The sequence below is a fragment of the Dendropsophus ebraccatus genome, chromosome 14 (genome assembly GCF_027789765.1).
Source record: "Dendropsophus ebraccatus isolate aDenEbr1 chromosome 14, aDenEbr1.pat, whole genome shotgun sequence".
NCBI lineage: Eukaryota > Metazoa > Chordata > Amphibia > Anura > Hylidae > Dendropsophus > Dendropsophus ebraccatus.
In genome coordinates this window covers 67,284,189-67,310,239 of record NC_091467.1, presented here as the reverse complement: position 1 = coordinate 67,310,239, position 26,051 = coordinate 67,284,189, and the positions used below count along the sequence as shown (strand labels likewise).

The window sequence follows — 26,051 nt, the reverse complement described above, 5'->3', positions numbered from 1 at the left end:
GGGACCCCCGGATGACGTTGTAGCGGTGGGATGGCCGGTCACTTGCTAGATGGAAGTGTGATGCCACTTCTTGTGGTGGATGGCCGAGATACAGACGGACCTTAAAGGGTTTTGTCACATGACGCTAGTACCTGGTGGGCACACAGGTGTGATGGCACGCCTGCTTTTATAGTGTAAGGCCGGTTGTACCCTTCTCCCCTGTGGTCGTCGTCCTGTCGGGTTGCTGTAGGGTCCCTTGGCATTGTGTGGTCAGAGCGGTGTAGTAACCCTCTCGAATAGTGGTAGGACCCGCCACCCACAGAAAGGGGAAATGTCCCAAGGTTGCGGTGTAAATTCTGTGCAGGTGGTAGTGCATAATCACAGACTCAGTTGCTAACGTTGACTGGGTTTACTACTTGTAAATGTGCAGCAGGTAATACAACAAATCTTGAGGTACACTTGATACAGTTCCAATAAATACTTGAACATAGAACCACCAGATCTGCTTGATAAGTGCTAAATAGGATGTAGTAGAGTAAGGCTGTACTGAGGTAGTAGAGAGGAGGGTGCCGTGAGAGTCTCAATCCAAGTAGTAATGTTCTCTGCCGGGAGGTTGGAGTGCATAGAAGAATACTTTTAGAAGAAGACAACCTGTGCCTGTGTATTGACCTTTCCTATAGTCTTCACACCACCTAATGCCCACTAGCTTTGGCTTAACCGTACTAATGGGTGACACAGGCCCCAGACCTTGTTACCTGGGATGAGCAAAAAGCTGAGGGTTTTCTGCTGACACTCGCATTGTGAGATTGCGTTCATAGACTTTCCAGTAACTTTGCTCCACCTAGATCAGTTCCTAGCTCTTTGGCTCTTTTGTGGATACTGTCCTGCACTGTGGTTACTCCTAGTCGTCGGCGTGGGTTGAGGTGATCTGTTGGCTAGTCCTCTCCTGAAAGGTTTAGCACTGCATCACACAGCGTGTGGGTGCTTCAAGAAAGAAGTTTGTAAGAGGTGTCTGTCTTGCGTCCTACCCATGCGGGGTACTGACTAAGACTGCAGTTGTCTGTAGAGGGGACCTGGCAGAGGGCCAGGGCCCAGGTAGTACCTACGTTGAGAGCTATCTGAGCTGTCTCCCTTCTCCACCGAAGCTCAACTAAGACTCCTCCTTCACCCAAGGGACTAACTTCCTAACCAGCGTGTAAGGTGCGCTGTGGTTGGGTGGAAACAGTGCAACAGAAGAGTAGAAAGGAAAGAGGTGAAAAGACAGAAGAAAGGAAAGATCCTACTGGTTCACAGAATCTGGTACACACAAATACAATAACCCTTTGAGACACTTCAGATATGCAGCTTCCATACTTCAGTTATAAAATACAGCGACATCTAGTGGTCATCTCTTAGTAATACCTTAGCTGCAACAAGACCACAAAAAGTACAGACTTTTACGAAGGGTGTGGATAATAGTAACACCCCTAGTGGGACACCACAACAACACTGGGCATCTGTAAAGGTTTATGAAGTATATATACTGAATGCTTCCCCCCCTTTCTTTATTAGAGCCCATTGCCCTTTCAGCTTTCCTATATAAAGGTTAGTCCCCTGACCCTGAGTTCAGCATGAGATCCAGTGATCGGTTGCAGTGGGAACCACAATAGACGGTGATGGGAGCATGGCCTTGTTATCAGGCCTACACTAGCCAGGGTCAGGATTTCAATGCCAGTCTTGGTAAAATGGTTTGATTAAGGAAGAACGTCCAACGAAAGGGGATCCCATGGATGGAAACTACTCATTGCTGAAAGGTAACAGAGGAATGGTTCTGAGGAACAGTCAGGAAACAGCAGCCGAATACAACGCTGGTGTCTGACTAAAGTGTCCAAACTTACGACTTACTGTCTCTACCCCATGGATGGGCGACAACAGCAGAGGACCAGCTGCAGAACCTAATGTGTCTAAGGGAAACAGGTTAGAATCTGGGGCATCACCTCTAGGTTGTGGGGACCAAATTCATCCCTTCATGGCAGCTGTTTCCCATATGGCAGAAGGACAATGCATTATCCGTAAGGGTCATACGGTCATGGATTGCTTCATACAAGCCTGCTAAAGGCAGCTAAAGCTTTGGCTGTCCAGGCATGATGAGAGTTGTAGTTTTGCAACACCCGGGGGGCCTGAAGTTGACCCCCGCCCTGACCTAGTGGGTTCTGTGGAGAAGGAGGTCCAACTTGATGAGCGGCTGCAAGTGACCATTCAGTGTATAGATGCAGAGTGCCCTCTCCAGATGTATGGACGATATCTGGCATCAGCTGGCCACATGCAAACAAGAAGTGGGAAATGTCCAGAAACCCACTGAAGGGCATGAGATGATATTTGTATGGAGATGCGTGACGATAAATTGAAGAAATACTCGGTCTTGGGGAAAACCCCTTGAATGTTTTTGTGAGTGTGGAGGGGAAGGACGGGGACGGTTGTATCTTCTATTTCTGTGGTGTCTTTGGTAACTGGCGGTGGGGGCCGTAATGATTACTTTATATACGAGTGACATCGGTAATGACTCATAAAAATGTCCTGCTTAAAGGTCATCTCCGTCTTATGATGAGAGGTGCACGATAGCAGAGCCATGAAACACACAGCGCATTCATCTGTGACCAGACACAGTGAAAACAATCATTTACTGACATGGCGGCAAAGTGGAGTAAGACCTCTGCAAATTCTCCTGAAAATAGAGGGGGATTCCACTCAAACTTAACTTTTGATATGTTGCTGCCCATGGTGAGACTAACAATTCCTTCTATACTTGTTATTATCTATTCAGTCTCCTTCCCCCAGTTCTGAGCTGCTGCTTTCTGCTGAAGACACAAAAATCTGTGTGTGAGCTTTTCTCTCTGTCTCCCCCTCCTTCCCCCTCCCTTCTGAGACAGCCGATGTAAACAAGTCCCTGGTAGGCTGTATGTGCAACATTGTAGCTTCTTTGTAATGCTAGGTTAATCTGGATTAAGTTGCTAATGAGCTCACTGTGATTAACCCTCCCAGCATTACAAAGAAGCAGTCACTGATTGGCTGAGCGGGCTAAATCCCACCCATCTGGCCCGGGTTGTGGCGTACCCTGAACTCGGGAGAAGATGACAGCCAGCGGGGTCCGGGAGCTCCGTGGCTTGGTCCATTGAAGTCTATGGACTTGTCTGGAACACGCTGCAGTATTCGCTGGGAACCTTTTCTGATTGCTGACGTAGCCTGAAAACATGATGTGAACACATCCTAAAGTGTAACCCAGATTCTCATCCTGTTTACCTTAGATTAAGCACCAAGATGTGTACATCATGTGTAGCCACTGTGCTGGTAAAACGTGCTGAACCCTATTGTTGTTTTCTATGGAGACATTGTTGTAGCAACAGGCGGCTAAGTAGTGATGATGGCCGTGGTTTAGGAAAGGCTGCTCATAATCCAGATGCAAATGAAGCCGGACGCCCCTTTACACTTTACAGACTAGTCTCCATATTCACATTAGGTCTCACAATGTTGTCTACTACTCCTACTATTCCTACTACTACTACTCCTACTATTCCTACTACTACTACTCCTACTTCTCCTACTGATACTTTTACTTCTACTACTACTTCTTCTTCTTCTCCTCCTCCTCTTACTACTACTTCTACTACTATTACTACTACTGCTACTACAACTACTTCTCCTCCACCTCCTCCTACCCCTACTACTACTACTACCACTGCTACTACAACTACTTCAACAACTACTGCTTCTACTACTATTATTACTACTACTACTACTACTACTACTACTACAACTACTATTTGAGCAGCTGCTTAGGTGGTAGAACTAGGGGCAGCCCGTAGCAAAGGTTGCATGTCCCTCAAGGGTTCACTTTAGAATATAATCATTCAGTAGGAAACTGAATCTGACCTCATAATGGTCAACTGTGACATCACTATTCAATCTCACCCTGTACCTGTACACTACCTCTCTGGCATCATAGTCTACCCTAGTCTTGCTAGACTGGCTGACCTCATTGCACTTTGTGACACCATTATCCAAATATTGTACCCTTAAAGATTTACTTTGTGGCCTCATTGCTATGACATCACCATCCAGTCACAAGCAAACAGAGTACAAAGACTATGACCTCAATGCATTCATAGTATTTATGTCACAATCTATACACATAAACCCCTCAATAGACTTTGCCCAGCTCTTCATAGAATCTGATCACAGACTGACCTGCCACTTATCTCACTGCAATCACTCACTGTGACATCACCATCCGATCAGACTGACCTGATCAATGACTGTGATGTCACCATGCAATGACAGAGATACTAGATACTTGGTTTGACTTCACTGTGACCTCACCATCCACTCACCTAACTACACCATATATGACCTCACTGTGTGACCTCACTGCCATCACTATGATATCACTAATCATTTACATAGACTTGGGCCTTGCTGCTGTTGTTGACATCACCGTCAGGTTATGACTAACCTGCTGTCTAGACTTTCCCTGGTCATATCATCAGACTCATAATTGAGTTGGAAATTGACTGAAGGGGCCACTTAAAGGGGTTCTCCAGCTAAAATATTTTTCTTTAAAATCAACTGGTTTCAGAAAGTTAAACAGATTTGTAATTTACTTTTATTTAAAAATCTTGAGTAATCAGCTGCTGTATGTCCTGCAGGAAGTGGTGTATTATCTCCAGTCTGACACAGTGCTCTCTGCTGCCATCGCTGTCCATGTCAGGAACTGTCCAGAGCAGTAGCAAATCCCCATAGAAAACTTCTCCTGCTCTGGACAGTTCCTGACATAGACAGAGGTGGCAGCAGAGAGCACTGTGTCAGACTGGAGAGAATACACCACTTCCTGCAGGACATACAGCAGCTGATAAGTACTGGAAGTGCTTGGACTTTAGATTTTTAAATAGAAGTAAATTACACATCTATATACAGTATAATGTTCTGAAACCAGTTGATTTGAAAAAAATTAAAATATTTTTTTCCTGATAACCCCTTTAATCTGGCGGTTTGATGGTCTCTGTACAGGAGCCATCCCTTTGCTGGGTCCTTCCCTGTAGAGATATCTGGCTAGTCTCATGTTTTGAGACTCCCCGGACCTTGCTGCATATTGTAATTCCCAGGGGACAAGCACGTTAGATGTCACTGCATTGAGCACTTTAACCAGCAGCCGGCAGTGATATCTTTGGCTGGTCTCCCTGAGATCAGTGATCAGTTTCCCATATGGCTCTACTAGGCATGGCTCCAACCTACTCACGATCCTGCTCCACACTGATGAGGGGCAACACCCCGAAACAGCTTTATGTGGATGGATACCTGGCCTTGTTATTTTCCTGGTCCTATCATCAGACTTGTAATTGATTGAAGGACCACGTAATATGGTGGTTTGGTGGTCTCTGTACAGGAGCCACCCCTTACCAGGTCCTTCCCTGGAGGGATATCTGGCTACTCCCGTGTTCTGAAGCTCCGTTGACCTTCTTGCATACTGCTGCCTAGACATTCTGTGTATGACCTCACTGCAATCCCTGTGACATCACCATCCAAAGATTGACCTGCCACCTACAGTTTATGACCTCACTGTCACATCGCTATGCAATCACAGACTGATCTGATACATAGAAGGTGTGACCTCACTCCAGTCACTCTGTGACATCATCATCCAGTCATAGTCCGGCAGCGGTGACATAGACTGTAGTGGAAATACCCGATTGTACATGTCTTCAGGCTGCTGTCTATAGTCATGTCATGGAGACCTTCTGTCGTTTCCATGAGAGATCCGCTCTTATGTTGGACAATTCAGGGATTTCCCTGACAGTAACCAGAGCGGTGTTCTCGTTCAGCAGAAGAGAAGTGCACTATAATCACATCCTTTATTTGGGGCACAGATCTCTCAACAACAACCATTGAGGTTCCTATTAAATGACGCTCATGCCCAAATATAATCCGCAGCTGTTTATATGGCTGTCAGCACATTAACCGCAAACACAGAGCGCACCACCCGCCCCGTATGCCATAGGGCTGTACCCAGGACACCTAAAAATTTCCAGTCTTACAGTACTTATCAGCTGCTGTATGCCGTGCAGGAAGTGGTATATTCTTTCCAGCGTGACACAGCGCTCTCTGCTGCCACCTCTGTTCATGTCAGGAACTGTCAAGAGTAGCAATTCCCCATAGAAAACCTCTCCTGCTCTGGACAGTTCCTGACATGGACAGAGGTGGCAGCAGAGAGCACTGTGTCAGACTGGAGAGAATACACCACTTTCTGCAGGACATACAGCAGCTGATAAGTACTGGAAGGCTGGAGATTTTTTAATAGAAGTAAATTACAAATCTATATAACTTTCTGAAACCAGTGGCTTTGAAAGAAAAAGATTTTCGCCGGAATAACCCTTTAAGAAAGGGGTGCAAACTAAAGGATAGAAACCTAGAAGGTTGATTTCACAGGAGCATGCTCCATCTAGTCCGCCCTTATGTCATCATATTATCTTAGGATAGATATACCGTGTATGTATGTTTAGTCCAGGCAGCTTTATATTCCCCTAAATCCTTCTCTTTGGAAGTCTTCACCAACACAGAACTGCCGATATCATACTCTGATAATCCTCTGGATTCCTCCTCCCCAAGTGTGTTATTTTACATTGGGAAACTGCAGTTTCCATTGTTTTCACCACTAATCTAGTAAAGTTAAAGGGCTTATCCAGCGTTAGAAAAACATGGCCGCTTTCTTCCAGAGACAGCACTGCTCGCCTCCTGTTTGGGTGCAGGTTTTGCAACTCAAGTTCCATTGAAATGAATGAAAATTAGCTACAAATCACACTTGACCTGGACAGAAGAGTGGTGCTGTCTCTGAAAGAAGGTGGCCATGTTTTTATAACGCTGGATAACCCCTTTTCTATATTACTGACACCACTGGGAATATCAACCCTATTGCAGAACTTTATAACATCAGCAACAGACAAACCTACAAACATCCTCCATAATAGGCTGCTTGTTACTAGGTGGTTAGAGTCCCATAAATCCCAGCTAGAAGCTCATGCAGCTGACAGCTCACTCACATGAATGGTCAGTGTAACATCTATGTGACCGGTGCTCGCTCTCTCCTCCTGACCTCTCTCTCGTGCTCTCTCTCGGTCTCTCCTCCTGACCCCTCTCTCTCATGTGATAACCTCACACACTCTCTCTCCCCCTGACCTCACTCACTCTCTCTCGTGATGACCTCACTCTCTCTCTCTCCTGACCTCACTTGCTTTCTTTGTCTCATGATGACCTCTCTCTCTCAAGATGACCTCACTCTCTCTCTCTCTCCTCCTGACCTCTCTTACTCTCTTTTTATCTCTCGTAAAGACCTCACTCTCTCTCTCCTCCTGACCTCACTCGCTCTCGCTCTCTCTTTATCTCTCGTAATGACCTCACTCTCTCTCCTCCTGACCTCACTCGCTCTCTTTCTCTCTTGTGATGACCTCATGTGACAGTGAATAGGTCGGGATCATCATCAGGCCACCGATCCAGGGTTTATTGTCTGGAAGAGGATGTAGATCACGAAACAAAGCCCAGTTCTCTCACATCGCAGCCTCCTGCTACCAAACACCATATCCCGACTTCCGAATCCCACAGTTTTCTATAGCTGCCATGATCCTTTCACATGGATACACCCATTTACATTGATCGTGCCATACAATAAAAACAACCTCTCCAGACCCGCGCTAATAAAACCTCTAAAGCAAAGACTCCTTACTAAGTGCCTGCATCTGGAAACAAAAGAGGCATTTGTGGTGTCCTACCAGGGGTGTTACTAGTTTATACATCCCTCACAAAAGCCTGTACTCTTAAGTAAAAGTGGTGATGAAGTAGTACCTAATTTTTGCCACTAGATGTCGCTAGTATGTATTTCTTGTATCTATGTATTGCACAGCTGTAGTACTCAAGGGGTTATTGTTGTTTGTGATCTGTGCACCAATGAGAAATCTTTTCTCTTTTCCACCTATCTCTGTTCTTTTTTTCTTCTTTGCACTCTCTTCTCACCCACCCACATAACATACCCTTTAGGAAGTTGTCACATGGGGAGAGGAAGTGTAGCCTGGTTCCTGTACAGAGAGCACACAAGCCAGAACGGTCCCTACAGCAGTCAAGTTGGGCCCTGGCTTATGCCAGGTCCCCTGTTAGAGGACGAGTCCAGTATAGTCTAGTCTGGAGTGTGATAGTGGACAGACACACATGGGAAGCACGGACACTCTTTTCTTGAAAGCAGCACTTCTATATACTATTCAGTGCTAAACACTCACAGAGAGGACAAAGCCAGAGATCATCCCAGTCCATGCCCAGAACGACCAAGTCCAAAGGTGCAGGACAGTATCCTGAAGCAAGAGGAACTGATCCGGATAGAGCAAAGTTGCTAGAAGCCTACGTACTCTATCTTGCAGCGCAGGTGTAACCAGGTAAACCTGACCACTGTGCTCAACCCGCGTAACAAGGTCTGGGGAAAGAGTATAGCTTGCCACTCTAAAATAAAAGCAGGTGTGCCTCCATACCTGTGTGCCCACCTGGCACTGGCGTCATGACAGTACAACATCTGGTTGAGCTATATCTCGACCAACCACCATTTTAGTGGCGTCACACAGTATCATCTGGCAAGTGACTGGTGGAGCCTCACAGCAGTGCACCACAAATTCATCTGTCACTCCTGAAATATTCTGCACAGTAATCCCTCTTCTGTGTAGTTGCCTATGACCTCCAACCTTTATCTGTATCATCATTTACAGTTCGCGCCATCATCATTAAAGGGTACTCTTTTTTTTTTTTTTTAAATCAACTGGATTAAGAAAGTTGTATAGATTTGTAATTTACTTCTATTTAAACATCTCAAGTCTTCCCATACTTATCAGCTGCTGGATGTCCTGCAGGAAGTGGTGTATTCTCTCCAGTCTGACACAGTGCTCTCTGCTGCCACCTCTGTCCATGTCACGAACTGTCCAGAGCAGGAAAGGTTTTCTATGGGGATTTGCTGCTGCTCTGGACAGTTCCTGACATGGACAGAGGTGGCAGCAGAGAGCACTGTGTCACACTGCAGAGAATACATCACTTCCTGCAGGACATACAGGAGCTTATCAGTATGGGAAGACTTGAGATGTTTAGATGTAAAGTACAATTCTGTATAACTTTCTGACACCAGTGGATTTGAAAGAAAGATTTTCACTGGAGTAGCCCTTTAAAGAAGTCTGTCACGGGGACCCCGATGGCTGTCTTCTTAGCTCTCCTCCAGCTACATCATGACCCAGCTGACAGATGCCTCGCTAAGCCAGTCATGTCTGTGACGGGGCACCGCTGTAGTCACTGATTGGCTGAGCAGGCTAAGGGCCCTATTCCACGGGACGATTATCGTTCAGATTATCGTTAAATCGTTCGAATCTGAACGATAATCGTTCGGTTGAAATGCAGTTAACGATTAACGACCGAACGAGAAATCTTTGATCGTTTAATAAGACCTGGACCTATTTTTATCGTTGCTCGTTCGCAAATCGTTCGCATTGAATAAGACATCGTTCGGTCGTTCTCAATAGATACGAACGCAATAGCGAATAAATAGCGAAGAGAAACGATCGCAATTACGATCATAAGTAACGATTATCGTTCCATGGAAATGAGTGAACGTTTTCAGGTCTTTCGCAATAGCGGTCGTTTGAGATCGTTAATCGTTAACGATTATCCAAACGATAATCGTCCCGTGGAATAGGGCCCTTAATCCCACCCGCTTCTGACTTTCAACCTGGGTCATGACGTACCAGGAGAAGAGTATACCTGGCGGAGTACAGGAGCCTGGTGATGTGGCGCAGGGTGGGCACTGGTACAGGTGAGCATATTGTCTTTTTTAATTTCCCCCCACCCCCTACCCATAGTGATTTTTTTGCCTTCTCCTTTAAGTCACCATTCCCAAGAGATCATCCTCATCTGCTGAAATACTCTGTGCTGTGGGAAGCATCTAGTCCTTACAATATTAATGAAGGACTCAGTATGTGACCCCTCTCTTTTGTCCTCACTTCCACATCCCCAGTACATACTATAACAAGCTTATTTTTTTTCACCAGATAGGTGGAATGGGAACTAAGAGGGGCCGCAATGTTTAGATGTTTCCGAAGGGCTGTGGAGTCAGAGTCGGAGATAGTTTTGGCTGGAGCCAGAAAAAATGTACCGACTCAGACTCCAGCTTTAAAAAAAACTTTAGAATTGAGTTTTGATATGAATTTTATAAGTTTTGCTCATCAATACGTTTTATGAGCACCATTCTAATAGGACACTGTCCCTATTACATAAGGGTGGTCAGGGAAAAGTTGTCAGTCACTATTTGACAGTTTGTTTCTGAGCTGGAAGAGTCCATTGTGTGGGGGGGGATCTGTGCTGTTCACTTCCTGGATGCTGGATGACTGTATATGAGCAGCAGTGTAATATGAAGATATCCTGTGTAATATAGAGGAGGAAGAGAAGATATAAGTAGTGTAGCAGTAGCCTCAGTCCTCAGTGTGGGGCTTTCTCTCTGGGAGAAGATTGTGTTTTTCTTCAGTGTGCTATGGCTGCAGCAGTGTGTGTGTGTGTGTGTGTGCGCGCTATGGCTGCAGCAGGCTGTGTATGTGTGTATGCTATGGCTGCAGCAGGCTGTGTATGTGTGCTATGGCTGCAGCTGTGTGTGTGTGTGTGTGTGTGTGTGTGTGTGCGCGCGCTATGGCTGCAGCAGGCTGTGTATGTGTGTATGCTAAGGCTGCAGCAGGCTGTGTGTGTGTGTGTGTGTGCACGCGCTATGGCTGCAGCAGGCTGTGTATGTGTGTATGCTAAGGCTGCAGCAGGCTGTGTGTGTGTGTGTGTGTGCACGCGCTATGGCTGCAGCAGGCTGTGTATGTGTGTATGCTAAGGCTGCAGCAGGCTGTGTGTGTGTGTGTGCACGCGCTATGGCTGCAGCAGGCTGTGTATGTGTGTATGCTAAGGCTGCAGCAGGCTGTGAGTGTGTGTGTGTTATGGCTGCAGAAGATTGTGTGTATGAGTGTGTGTTTGTGTATGTGTTTGCTGTCGCTGCAGCAGGCTGTGTGTGTGTCCACAGTGACCCCTCTATGTCACTATGGCTGACATCTATATTGCACGGATCTGGCACTGGTAGCAGTGTTTATTAGTGTATGGTGAATATTTAGTTATAAACATAGAAGATTGTCAGCAGGAAAATACCACCTGCTCCATCTAGTCTAGTTGTGAGTAGTTCAGGACATGGAGGCTGGAGACTGGCTGCATCCACTGCACACACAGGAAAATCTGCTTTATATACAGTATTCCTTATTCCCTCAGAAGTCGCCCCAGGATCATGTAGGACATTAGGGAGAAGCTGCTGAGCCAGTGTGATAAATAACTCCCCTGGTATCTGACCGGCCATTTATGAAGGAGTGGTAGTCTGAGTCGGAGCTGCAGTTTACCTACCCCACAGCCCTGTGTTCCGTCACCCCAATTACACGATCGGCTATCACTCCCCACTGTGATCATACAGGAATAGGGTTCAGGCTCCACGATCTAGTGATGGCTGGAGATGTTTGGCAGTCCGGGCATGCTGGGAGCTGTAGTTGGTGCAGGTTGGATACCACTCATCTACAGTGACTAATAATCTGGCATTATATTGATCCCTGTGTTTTGCCCCGCAATGATATCCCCACCAGTCACGTCACATGACCACCCCAGCCCTGTCACATCCTTATTTTCAGGGTCCGGATGACTTGCTACCTATAAAGAAGCTTCTTCCAGTAAGATGCCGTCCACATATGACTCATCTTCAATCTCTGCACCACACCACCATTAATGTAAGTTGCAAGAATTGTGGCCAGGATATCCTGTATCAGCCTATAAGGTTATAGGGCAGCACAAAAGTCAGGTGTTTTGCAACCTAAAGGGGTACTCCGACACTTTTTTTTTCTTTTAAATCAGCTGTTTTCAGAAAGTTCTATAGATTTGTAATTTACTTCTATTTAAAAATCTCAAGTCTTCCAGTATTTATCAGCTGCTGTGTGTCCTGCAGGAAGTGGTGTATTCTCTCCAGTCTGACACAGTACTCTCTGCTGACATCTCTGTCCATGTCAGGAACTGTCCAGAGCAGGAGAGGTTTTCTCTGGGGATTTGCTACTGCTCTGGACAGTTCCTGATATGGACAGAGGTGGCAGCAGAGAGCACTGTCACACTGGAGAGAATACAGCACTTCTTGCAGGACATACAGCAGCTAATAAGTACTGGAAGACTGGAGATTTTAAAATAGAAGTAAATTACAAATCTGTATGACTTTCTGAAACTAGTTGATTTGTAAGAAAAAAAATTCTCTGGATAACCCCTTTAACCACCTGGTTAGCTTCTCCTCTCAGCCATCCATTCTATGTTTATCCATTGTTTGCCTCCTGGCAGCGTCTGCATCACTTGGTCCAATAACCCCAACTCTATTACACTATTGTCATTCATACCGCCGAATACTATACAACAATAAGGGCGCTTTACACCATTGCACTACCTATATGACTATGGTATTGGGATCCCCCTAGATATGAGGATCAGAACCCCAGCTCAATTGAAGGGGTTGATTCTTTCAAATCAACTAGTCCCATAAAGTGCCAGAGATTTGCAATTTACTTCTATTAGAAAATCTCCAGTCTTCCAGTACTTATCAGCTGCTGTACATCCTGCAGGAAGTGGTGTATTCTCTCCAGTCTGACACAGTGCTCTCTGCTGCCACCTCTGTCCATGCCAGGAACTGTCCAGAGCAGCAGCAAATTCCCATAGAAAACAGTTCCTGACATGGACAGAGGTGGCAGCAGAGAGCACTGTGTCAGACTGGAAAGAATACATCACTTCCTGCACGGCATACAGCAGCTAATAAGTACCAGAAGACTAGAGATTTTCTAATAGAAGTAATTTACAGATCTCTGACATTTTCTGGCAACAGCTGATGTAAAAGAAAAAAAAGTTTTGTTGAACTCTCCCTTTAATATCCAGGGGACCACATTGCAACACATAACAGATCGTAACACATCCTGCCTTCCCTGTAACAAACTTTATCGATATACACTTAGAAAACACTTTTTCAAAGTTCAAATGATGAAGCACTCACATTGAGAGAATTGCTTGGTTAGCATATGCATAGTATAGTATTATAAGAGTCCCTCTTACTATCCTATAGGTATGAGGGTATAACAATGATTGTTACTTACGCAAATACCCCAACATTTTCTGCAAAAGGGACCAAAAGTAGAGTTCCCCTTTAAATGCTATATTACTCTCTGATATTTGCCTGGCTGCAGGGCTCCAGGCGTCAGTGATCTGCAGGGTTTCAGGCTCTCAGACCGGTCGCACTTACCTTGAGCTTCCTTACAGCTTGCCTCCCATCACCTGCAGGGGGCAGGAGTTCCGAATCGGTGGTCCCTAGAGATGCCAGCTCCTCATCGGACCAGTGTCACACACATCTGCACATCAGAGACATAGAGTGTGACCGAGAGGAGGAGGAGGAGGAAGAGACCACACCCCTCCTGGGGAGGATGGACGGTTATAGAGCTCGCAGGAGGCTTCTCTCTATACCAGGGATGGGGAACCTCCGCTCTCCAGCTGGTGCAGAACTACAACTCCCATCAGGGCCGGGACAGGCAAAGCTAAAGCGGCTGATTCTGTCGGCTTGTTTTTTAGGTAGGATGTTTGGGGGGATGATGAGCCCACACCCTGCTCCGAGCTGCTGGTCTATGTGGTTAAAACAGGAACCAGCGGCTTCTTTCATCAACACTTTACAGTAACAAACCCTCGTAGGGTGAGTGCCGGCACCTAGAGGAGATGAGCACAGTACTGGCACTCACACTCAGCTCACCAGCTACAGGCTCGCTTTCTCTTTCTCTATCTTCTCTATACTATATGTTGTTGTTGTTGTTTTTTTCATATAAAAGACCGAAACAGTCGATTTCCAGCGGTATTCTGGTGAAAATCTTTTTTTTTTTTTCCAAATCAACTACTTTCAGAAAGTTATATGGATTTGTAATTTACTTTTATTTAAAAATCTCTAGTCTTCCAATACTTATCAGCTGCTGTATGTCCTGCAGGAAGTGGTGTGAATTCTTTGTCTTGACACTGTTCTCTGCTGCCACCTCTGTCCATGTTAGGAACTGTCCAGAGCAGGAGAGGTTTTCTATGGGCATTTGCTACTACTCTGGACAGTTCCTGACATGGACAGAGGTGGCAGCAGAGAACACAGGAAAGAAAACATCACTTCCTGTAGGACATACAGCAGCTGATAAGTACTGGAAGACTGGAGATTAAAATAGAAGTCAATTAAAATCTATATAACCTCCTGAAACCAGTTGATTTGAACGGAAAAAAAATCGACGGAGTACCCCTTTAATTATATTTTTGTTATTTCTTTTTGAAGCACTCTTGATTCCAGAGCGCTGTACAAATGATAAGAGATAACATACAGAACGTAACATAAATTCTGGAAAAACGACATAAGTAAATGGCAGACTGGTTCATGGGGAGAAAGAATCAGTGATAACGTCCAGCATCTCCAGAACGGCCGGCTTTGTGCTGTGTTTGGGTCTATAGTGTTAGTTCCTACCAAAAGGTCTGCACGATGGGAAGGAGACAAGATGGCGGGGGCATTATGTGGATGTTAGGCTATGGCCACACGGCATTTTTGGAATCATTTTTTTATGCGTTTTAATGCAAAAAAACGGATAAAAAAAATGGATGCATTTGTGTTTATATGTTTTGATCCAATTTTCCATTGACTTCCATTATATAAAAAAGGGTTAAAACGCATCCGTTTTTTTTAACGAGGTTGACCTGTGCCCTCAGCTTTACTGTGACCTTTGCCACCTACCTATCATTGTACACACTAATGCCCCCCCCCCGATGGCAGCAGTCAGCAGGATAATGCCCCGACCACGCTGCAGACGCTGTTCAGGAATGAGGACCCATAGATTCTGTGGTTGCGAGGTGACATTGGCACGATAGGACAGAGATAGGATAAGGATAAGTGTACACCTTATATTCTGTCGGCCATCAGTGTAAGGTGTATGCGGATCTCCTGAAAGACTAAAATGTGTTCAGAAACAAGTCTCAAAAAAACGTCCTGCTTCTGACTGGAAATCCTGTGGCCGTACACAGAGGACAGTTTAGGTGTGGATGCCGTCCGACTGCTGGGACCCCCACCAACCCTGAGAACAGGGAGTGCTCACAATGGAGGGTTCAGTGGGCTGTAGCAGCAGGTTGGATGCAAGGCAGTACAGAAGGGAGGAGAATGGCCACCAGAGGGCAGTACAGATGGGAGGAGAATGGCCACCAGAGGGCAGCACAGATGGGAGGAGAATGGCCACCAGAGGGCAGCACAGATGGGAGGAGAATGGCCACCAGAGGGCAGCACAGATGGGAGGAGAATGGCCACCAGAGGGCAGCACAGATGGGAGGAGAATGGCCACCAGAGGGCAGCACAGATGGGAGGAGAATGGCCACCAGAGGGCAGCACAGATGGGAGGAGAATGGCCACCAGAGGGCAGCACAGATGGGAGGACAGGGGATACCAGAGGGCAGCACAGATGGGAGGAGAATGGCCACAAGAGGGCAGCACAGATGGGAGGAGAATGGGCACCAGAGGGCAGCACAGATGGGAGGAGAATGGCCACAAGGGGGCAGCACAGTTGGGAGGAGAATGGGCACCAGAGGGCAGCACAGATGGGAGGAGAATGGCCACAAGGGGGCAGCACAGATGGGAGGAGAATGGGCACCAGAGGGCAGCACAGATGGGAGGAGAATTGCCACAAGAGGGCAGCACAGATGGGAGGACAGGGGACACTAGAGGGCAGCACAGATGGGAGGACAGGGGACACTAGAGGGCAGCACAGAAGAAAGGACAGGGGACACTAAAGGGCAGCACAGAAGGGAACAACAAGGGATACCAGAGGGCAGCAGATAAAGGAAGACAGGGGATATCAGAGGGCAGCACATATGGGAGGAGAATGGCCAAAAGAGGGCAGCACAGACGGGAGGACAGGGGATACATGAGGGCAGCACAGAAGGGAGGAGAGGAGACACTATAAGGCAGTACAGAAGGGAGGAGAATGGACACTATAGGGCAGCACAGAAGGAAGGACAGGAGACACTATAGGGCAGCACAGAAGGAAGGACAGGAGACACTAGAGGGCAGCACAGATGGGAGGATAGGGGACACCAGAGGGCAGCACAGATGGGAGGATAGGGGACACCAGAGGGCAGCACAGATGGGAGGACAGAGGACACCAGAGGGCAGCACAGATGGGAGGACAGGGGACACCAGAGGGCAGTGCAAAAACAAGGTTAGGAGACACCATAAGGCAGTACAGAAAGCAGGAGAGTGGACACTAGAGGGCAGCACAGAAGGAAGGACAGGGGACACTAGAGGGCAGCACAGAAGGAAGGACAGGGGACACTATAGGGCAGCATAGAAGTGAGGAGAGTGGACACCATAAGGCAGCACAGAAGGGAGGACAGGAGGCCCTAGGGGACAGTAGATAAGGGAGGAGAGTGAACTCCAGAGGGCAGCACAGAAGCTTATAGGTATATAAGGTAGATACAGTGGTACCTCGGCTCTCGAATTTAATTGGTGCTGGAAGGCAGTTTGAGAGCGGAGCAGTGTCTTCCCATAGGAAATAATGTAATTGTATTTAATTGGTTCCAGCACCACTAATAATTACCTACAGTACCCATATATTACATTGAAAAGTGCCAAGTGTAATCACTACATGTATTGTAATACAGAGCAGCACCATATACTGTGTACAGTACAATACAGAGCCACATTATATACTGTACAGTACATTACAGAGCGGCGCTATATACTGTACAGTACATTACAGAGCGGCACTATATACTGTACAGTACATTACAGAACAGCACTATATATTGTACAGTACATTACAGAGCAGCACTATATACTGTACAGTACATTACAGAGCAGCCCTATATACTGTACAGTACATTACAGAGCAGCACTATATACTGTACAGGACATTACAGAGCAGCACTATATACTGTACAGTACATTACAGAGCAGCACTATATACTGTACAGGACATTACAGAGCAGCACTATATACTGTACCGGACATTACAGAGCAGCACTATATACTGTACAGTACATTACAGAGCGGCATTATATACCGTACAGTACATTACAGAGCGGCATTATATACTGTACAGGACATTACAGAGCGGCATTATATACTGTACAGGACATTACAGAGCAGCTCTATATACTGTACAGGACATTACAGAACAGCACTATACTGTACAGGACATTACAGAGCGGCACTATATACTGTACAGGACATTACAGAGCAGCCCTATATACTGTACAGGACATTACAGAGCAGCACTATACTGTACAGGACATTACAGAGCGGCACTATATACTGTACAGGACATTACAGAGCGGCACTATATACTGTACAGGACATTACAGAGCAGCCCTATATACTGTACAGGACATTACAGAGCGGCATTATATACTGTACAGGACATTACAGAGCAGCACTATACTGTACAGGACATTACAGAGCGGCACTATATACTGTACAGGACATTACAGAGCAGCCCTATATACTGTACAGGACATTACAGAGCAGCCCTATATACTGTACAGTACATTACAGAGCAGCCCTATATACTGTACAGTACATTACAGAGCGGCATTATATACTGTACAGGACATTACAGAGCGGCACTATATACTGTACAGGACATTACAGAACAGCACTATATACTGTACAGGACATTATACACAAGAAACATTCAACAAAACCAGTAATTATAGTACTGTAGTCATTAACTAAGTCACTCACTCATTCTTTACTGTATAGTGCCCCCCCCCCCCACCCATCCCAGCACTGTAACAGAGGGGAGATGGCGGTGCACTGACTGTACTACTACTGTACTGTATATGCACTCCAGCAATCTTATATGGTACAGGATGGGAGATGGTGGTGCACTGACTGTACTACTACTGTACTGTATATGCACTCCAGCAATCTTATACAGTACAGGATGGGAGATGGTGGTGCACTGACTACTGTGCTGTATATGCACTCCAGCAGTCTTATACAGTACAGGATGGGAGATGGTGGTGCACTGACTACTGTGCTGTATATGCACTCCAGCAGTTTTATACAGTACAGGATGGGAGATGGTGGGGCACTGACTGTACTACTACTGTACTGTATATGCACTCCAGCAGTCGTATACAGTACAGGATGGGAGATGGTGGTGCACTGCCTGTACTACTACTGTACTGTATATGCACTCCAGCAGTCGTATACAGTACAGGATGGGAGATGGTGGTGCACTGACTACTGTGCTGTATATGCACTCCAGCAGTCTTATACAGTACAGGATGGGAGATGGTGGTGCACTGCCTGTACTACTACTGTACTGTATATGCACTCCAGCAGTCTTATACAGTACAGGATGGGAGATGGTGGTGCACTGACTACTGTACTGTATATGCACTCCAGCAGTCTTATACAGTACAGGATGGGAGATGGTGGTGCACTGACTACTGTGCTGTATATGCACTCCAGCAGTCTTATACAGTACAGGATGGGAGATGGTGGTGCACTGCCTGTACTACTACTGTACTGTATATACATTCCAGCAGTCTTATACAGTACAGGATGGGAGATGGTGGTGCACTGACTACTGTACTGTATATGCACTTCAGCAGTCTTATACAGTACAGGATGGGAGATGGTGGTGCACTGACTACTGTACTGTATATGCACTCCAGCAGTTTTATACAGTACAGGATGGGAGATGGTGGTGCACTGCCTGTACTACTACTGTACTGTATATGCACTCCAGCAGTCTTATACAGTACAGGATGGGAGATGGTGGTGCACTGACTACTGTACTGTATATGCACTCCAGCAGTCTTATACAGTACAGGATGGGAGATGGTGGTGCACTGCCTGTACTACTACTGTACTGTATATGCACTCCAGCAGTCTTATACAGCACTGTACTGTATGTGCAGCCTCACCAGCGCTAAACTCACCAGGTACAACCCACCATCCACGCTTGCAAAAACGTTCAGATACTGAGTAAAGTGCCCGAAAAGTGTTTGACAACCGAGCAAGAGTTTGAGAACCAAAGAAAACTTTCCTTATAAATGCAGTTTGAGTTCCAATCAGTTTGAGAACCGAGGGATCACTGTACAGGTTATTTCCATTTGGAATTGGAAAGTAATTTTTCTTCCTGGGGGGTGAGGACAATTGGCTTCTACGTCATGGAGGTTTTTGCCTTCATCAGGATAAATATTGCAGAACTATAGACTGGGCTAGATTGCTGTATGTCTTTTTTTAGGCTTATAAACAGTGTTACAGTGTATACTCGGATCAGCTGCTCCTGCATATTTACTGATCAGACAACAACTCCATTCTGCTCAGTCCTTGTTTCTCCACATCTGTCGTGTATCACCAGCATGATACGCAGCGCTGCTTAGTCCTGTTGCTTGTGCAAAATCTAAAAGGTCCTGGGCTGTCTCCTGTACTGGCCATGTTCCTTTAGGTGCGGGGCTCCCTCTTGTGGTGGATTTCATGTACTACAGTAACATTATATTTGGTGGAGTTATGGTCATTTGTACAGGTATCACTAGAGGTAGTTTTGGCATCATGACCTTATTTTAGCAGTTTTATGCACATGCTTGTTAAATAGCTTTTTTTTTTTTTATTTCAGCTAGTACACCGAGTCTTGAGCCCTTGTTGTTATATTATTTTCATGTTATTTTTTTGTAAGCCTATACAGTCGGTGACCTTACCAGTAGCCTATATTCTTAAAGGGGCAAGACTACGGCATAAGCTGCAGATTTGTGATCCTCTACTTGTCTCTTATATTCTGAATCTTTACATCTTCCATTTATACTGTATGCCCATGTAACCTCATATAACATATAGACTCCAGTCCCATCTATAGACTGGTAATACAGAATTACAAATCATTCTAAATAAATAAAAAAATGACCAAATAACCAAAGTTGGTGTTTATGTCTCATTATTAGGAATCCTGCCTTCTGTGTATAATACATATACAGTATAGTGATCCAACTATAAACTCCCTCAGTTCCATTACTTGCCATTAGGCGGCACTGCAGCCTAGTGTAAAGATGTCTATTGTCGCCACAATGAATTACAGGCCACATTCTCAGTGGGGTCGGCCCATAAATCACCAGAGCTCCATAAGTTATAATCATATTACTATATCCTTATTACATATTGTGAGCTATGACATCAGGGCGGTCTGCACAGCTCTCATAGACACTAGCAAACTAGCCCCATATTTTTTCAGCAGCCTTTTCACAGCATAACAACATATGGGTCCTTGTGTCTGATAAGGATGTTTTTTTTTTTTTTTTTTTAATCACTGCATGTAAAATTTGAAAATAAGGAACTTTACAAAAGGTTTTGTTTAAAATATGTAATAAGTAACAACTTCTATGCAAATCCCCCCATCTCCATGGTAACAGACAACAAACATTCTGTGTAGTCTGATCCAACAGTCACACTTTGCTCCAGCAGTCCCCTTTCTTACATATATTGGAACAATACAAGATCAGACTATACAAGTTTTGTTTGTTGCAGTGGTAACTCATAGACCTGTATAGAAAAGCATATTGTAAATTAAAGAAGTATCACAGCAACCATACTCGCCTGATCCCCTGCCGCTCCTGGCCATATTAAAGGAAGGACTGTCAGAGCTTTAGTAATAGGAGGTTGGGGCAGATGAGTATGCCTGTTCTTAATTCTTAAAGCTCCAATACCTAGTATAAAAATTATTTTGGAATACCCCTTTAATACCGACTCCAAAATAATCAGTTCAGAAACATTGGGACATTAAAAAATAAACAAAAAAATTAAAAATAAATAATATTATATAATAAATAATAATATAATATAAAAAGTTGCTTATAAAAATGGAGAAATGTGAATAAATATATATTCCAAAAATAATTCAAATTAGTAATTATAAGGGATAATAATAATTGTTCCATTCCAGTTTCTGATGACAGAACTATATAGAAAATGAACTTGTCCTGTTGTGTAGTTTTATTATTTTCTGTATTTTCTCCCCATCCAGGAGCGGCTGATCCTTCTCTCCCTCTCTGGATGTGAAATTATCCCTTGGATTCAGCCTCTTTGGGAACCAGAGAACCATGAAATCCCCCAAACAGCCCTCTCCGTCCAAGGCAGAGTGCCACTTCAGGCTGCCGCCCCCCCTGGCCCTCCACACCCCTCCTGAGGCTTGGATACCCCTTACAAGCACTCAGGAATGTCACACCCAGAGCCGCAGCAGGTGGAAAAGACAAGGGGCAGCGTTCCACGCAACACGTGGCGGCATATTTTGGAAGGGACTTCTCGAAGTAACATCACTTTGGCATCTGGTGAAGAAGACTCCATAAATCGCCCATCTCCACAAGGTAAGAAAACGACCGCTTTGTCGCCTTGTATGTTCTCGCCAATCCTGATACAGACCCAGAATTCCCTTTGTTCATAAACACCGATACAGTATAATAACAGAATAGGTGCCGAAAATTAAATCCAATTTTTGCCTAAATTTTTTTTTTTTTATTATATTTTATTATTTATTTATTGCATTTGGCTAAACGGAATAGAAAAAAAGTAACTTTTTTTCCCCCCCTTTAAATTAAAGCTTTTTTTTTTCTCCCTCAACTACTAAATGCCTTGAATTAGTCCCTGGTAATTATTTTGGCATTTCAGAATACCAAGTGGTTGGAATAATGCTCGCCATTCATCCCCCGCCGGCTAATCTTCAAGAAAAAGCCACAGAGAGACACACAAAATGCTATTTGCCGACAATTGAATAGAGCTGTCACTCCAGCACTGAACCAGCCCCGATGGCTTCACAACGCTCTCATACCGGGAGCTCCACAAAACATACTACATTTTACTTGCCGGTTAAAAAAAAAAAAAAAAAAAAAAAAAAATTGGCGTTTTTTTACAATGATCTCCTATTCTGTTGTGTGCAGAAAAAAACAACAACACACAAATGATATATTATTACATGTCGGACGTAATTATTGCCATTATACGGCCCCGGGAGCCACGCAGGAAACTGTTTAAGTTTTACCCCTGTAGAGAAATCATTGAGATGCTTGTTTAATGGGATTTGTTATAGTGATGCTATGGAAGCCAGGAGCAAGGTACAAGGATGGGGGCTCATAGGCTGGAGGTGAGGAGAACGTATAGGAGGGAGATAGGGACAACTGTGATATACTAGATGGGTTTATATAAGAAAGCAAAAGGTAAGAGAGGATTATCTATATTTCTTATTCTATCTATCTATCTATCTATCTATCTATCTATCTATATTTCTTATTCTATCTATCTATCTATCTATCTATCTATCTATCTATCTATCTATCTATCTATATTTCTTATTCTATCTATCTATCTCCTATCTATCTATCTCCTATCTATCTATCTATCTATCTATCTATCTATCTATCTATCTATCATCTATCTATCTATCTCCTATCTATCTATCTATCTATCTATCTATCTCCTATCTATCTATCTATCTATCTATCTATCTATCTATCTCCTATCTATCTATCTATCTATCTAGCTATCTATCATCTATCTATCTCATATCTATCTATCTATCTATCTAGCTATCTATCATCTATCTATCTCCTATCTATCTATCTATCTATCTATCTATCTATCTATCTATCTCCTATCTATCTCCTATCTATCTATCTATCTATCTATCTATCTATCTATCTATCTATCTATCTATCTCCTATATATCTCCTATCTATCTCCTATCTCTCTATCTCCTATCTATCTATCTATCTATCTATCTATCTATCTATCTATCTATCTTTCTATCTCCTATCTATCTCCTATCTATCTCCTATCTATCTATCTATCTATCTATCTATCTATCTATCTATCTATCTATCTATCTCCTATCTATCTATCTATCTATCTATCTCCTATCTATCTATCTATCTATCTATCTCCTATCTATCTATCTATCTATCTATCTCCTATCTATCTATCTGCAGAGATTTCAGAGAGGTGTGTGCCAGTTGTAGCTTCAACCACAAGCTTCCTAAATAGCAAAGTAAATCCGACGGCACTCCTGGATGACGTGTAAAATTAGGTGTTTATTGTGGTATCAAAAGTTTCTCAGCACAGCAATGAAAGATAGGCAACATTTCTGTGGCCTCTCGCCACCATTTTCAAGGGCTTGAAAATGGTGGTGAAAGGCTACAGAAACGTTGTATATGTGTGATATATATACAGGGGCGTCCAAAAGTAGGTGGGCAGTATGTGTGATGGGGAGATTTATCAAACATGGTGTAAAGTGAAACTGGCTCAGTCGCCCCTAGCAACCAATCAGATTCCACCTTTCCTTCCTCACAGACTCCTTGGAAAATGAAAGGTGGAATCTGATTGGTTGCTAGGGGCAACTGAGCCAGTTTCACTTTACTCCATGTTTGATAAATCTTCCCCAAAGCCCTATTACACAAACTGTCCCCCTACTTTAGGACCACCCTGTGTGTGTGTGTGTGTGTGTATATATATATATATATATATATATATATATATATATATATATATATATTAATTAAACGGGTTGTCCAGGTCAATAAAAAAAAAACTGTTCTCTTCCCAAACAGCACTATGGACTAAAACAAGTATGTTTTTCTAATCCTGGATAACCCCCTTTAACAGTACAGACGTGTAGCTGTAACATATTAATAGCTATGATGATGTCACCTCCATAATTCATGTGACACCGCAGCTATTTACTGGCTCTGTTTGTATGTCATGTGACCGCTGATGACATCATTGCAGCAGGGGGAAAAATTCAGTTAAGCCATAAATAAAAAACACTGAAAACCTCCGTACCGAACAATTTAATTGCATGTAAATTCTTTTAGAGCAGGGGTAGGGAACCTTGGCTGTTCAGCTGTTGCAAAACTTCAACTCCCATCATGCCTGGGCAGCTGAAGCTTTAGCTTTGGCTGTCCAGGCATGATGGGAGTTGTAGTTTTACAACAGCTGGAGAGCCAGGGTTCCCTACCGCTGGTTTAGACTAAGACACAATCTTCTCCTGTCACCTAAGGCCTAAAACCAGCTATAGCCGACAACTGAAATATAGCTGTCAAGGTGTGTTGTGCGTACAGGTGCCTTAGGGCGATATGCGGTCTAGCCGATCATCTAGTTGGGCGACTACTCTATCACGTAGGTCTCTTGACATTAACCTTTCAGATGGCCCTTCTCTTCTATTTCTGTGAATAGGAATCCGAAACAATATAAATACTTAGTCCGACATTAGTGTTTAACACTTTACCAAGTGTCTGGACGGCGATGACTTAATTACGGACAAGTGACAATCGGAGCCGCCCACAGAGGAGAACCAGTGTAAGTTTCAGATTTTAGCTGACAATATATTCTTACCTGTGTAACCGGATTCCAGCACGACTGGAGCTCACTGACTGACACAACATGGCTGCCGAGGGACAGGGACCAGGTGAGTCAGTAACCCTATTGCTAGGAATAGTGGTAGGGTGGATGGGGGACCCTATTAAGAGGCAGGATGGGCTATTCCAGATCCGTGTGAAATCCATACAGCGCTCCTATGGTGTGAGCACTATCACATACAGTCATATAGTTTGAAGGTAATTGACCTGAATTGCAGTGTGAGGCTGGGTTCACACTATGTATATTTGAGGCAGTATTTGGTCCTCATGTCAGGTCCTCATACCAACCAAAACCAGGAGTGGATTAAAAACACAGAAAGGCTCTGTCCACACAATGTTGAAATTGAGTGGATGGTCGCCATATAACGGTAAATAACTTCCACTATTTCAATACAACAGCCGTTGTTTTAAAATAACAGCACATATTTGCCATTAAATGGCGGCCATCCACTCATTACAACATTATGTGAACAGAGCCTTTCTGTGTTTTCAATCCACTCCTTGTTTTGGTTGCTATACAGCCTCAAATATACGTAGTGTGAACATAGCCTAACAGTGTATTTGTATTGGGGTGGAATTATAAATTCAGTGTGTATGCAGAATACAGAAGCCAGATGAGACGTGGGAAGTAAACTAGATACTGTAGGTTATGCATAGTATACTAGGTAGGTTGTGCATGGTTTAATAGGTTGTGCATAGTATACTAGATAGGTTGTGCATAGTATACTAGATAGGTGGTACATGGTATACTAGATAGGTTGTGCATGGTATACTAGATAGGTTGTGCATAGTATACTAGATAGGTTGTACATAGTATACTAGATAGGTGGTGCATAGTATAATAGGTTGTGCATAGTATACTAGATAGGTGGTGCATGGTATACTAGACAGGTTGTGCATGGTATACTAGATAGGTTGTGCATGGTATACTAAATAGGTGGTACATGGTATACGAGATAGGTGGTACATGATATACTAGATAGGTTGTGCATGGTATACTAGATAGGTGGTACATGGTATACTAGATAGGTTGTGCATGGTATATTAGATAGGTTGTGCATGGTATACTAGATAGGTGGTACATAGTATAATAGGTTGTGTATAGTATACTAGATAGGTGGTACATGATATACTAGATAGGTTGTGCATGGTATAATAGGTTGTGCATAGTATACTAGATAGATTGTGCATAGTATACTAGATAGGTTGTGCATAGTATACTAGATAGGTTGTGCATGGTATACTAGATAGGTTGTGCATGGTATAGTAGGTTGTGCATACTATACTAGATAGGTGGTGCATGGTATACTAGACAGGTTGTGCATGGTATACTAGATAGGTGGTACATGGTATAATAGATAGGTGGTACATGGTATAATAGATAGGTGGTACATGGTATAATAGATAGGTGGTACATGGTATACTAGATAGGTGGTACATGATATACTAGATAGGTTGTGCATGGTATAATAGATAGGTGGTACATGGTATACTAGATAGGTTGTGCATGGTATAATAGATAGGTGGTA

General features: G+C 44.1%; 2 protein-coding genes across 3 annotated transcripts in view; one reads left to right on the top strand and one right to left on the bottom strand.

Moving 5' to 3' along the window:
* Positions 1 to 13,625, bottom strand: part of PIK3R5 (phosphoinositide-3-kinase regulatory subunit 5) — a 63,363-nt gene extending 49,738 nt beyond the window's left edge. For both annotated transcript variants that reach the window (XM_069953453.1, XM_069953454.1), the window contains exon 1: positions 13,361 to 13,625. The gene's annotated coding sequence lies outside the window, so the exon portion shown is untranslated. The remainder of the gene's footprint in view (positions 1 to 13,360) is intronic.
* Positions 13,626 to 21,400: 7,775 nt separating this feature from the next.
* NTN1 (netrin 1) overlaps positions 21,401 to 26,051 on the top strand; it is an 80,956-nt gene continuing 76,305 nt past the window's right edge. Inside the window, exon 1 of the mRNA XM_069953461.1 lies at positions 21,401 to 21,483. The gene's annotated coding sequence lies outside the window, so the exon portion shown is untranslated. The remainder of the gene's footprint in view (positions 21,484 to 26,051) is intronic.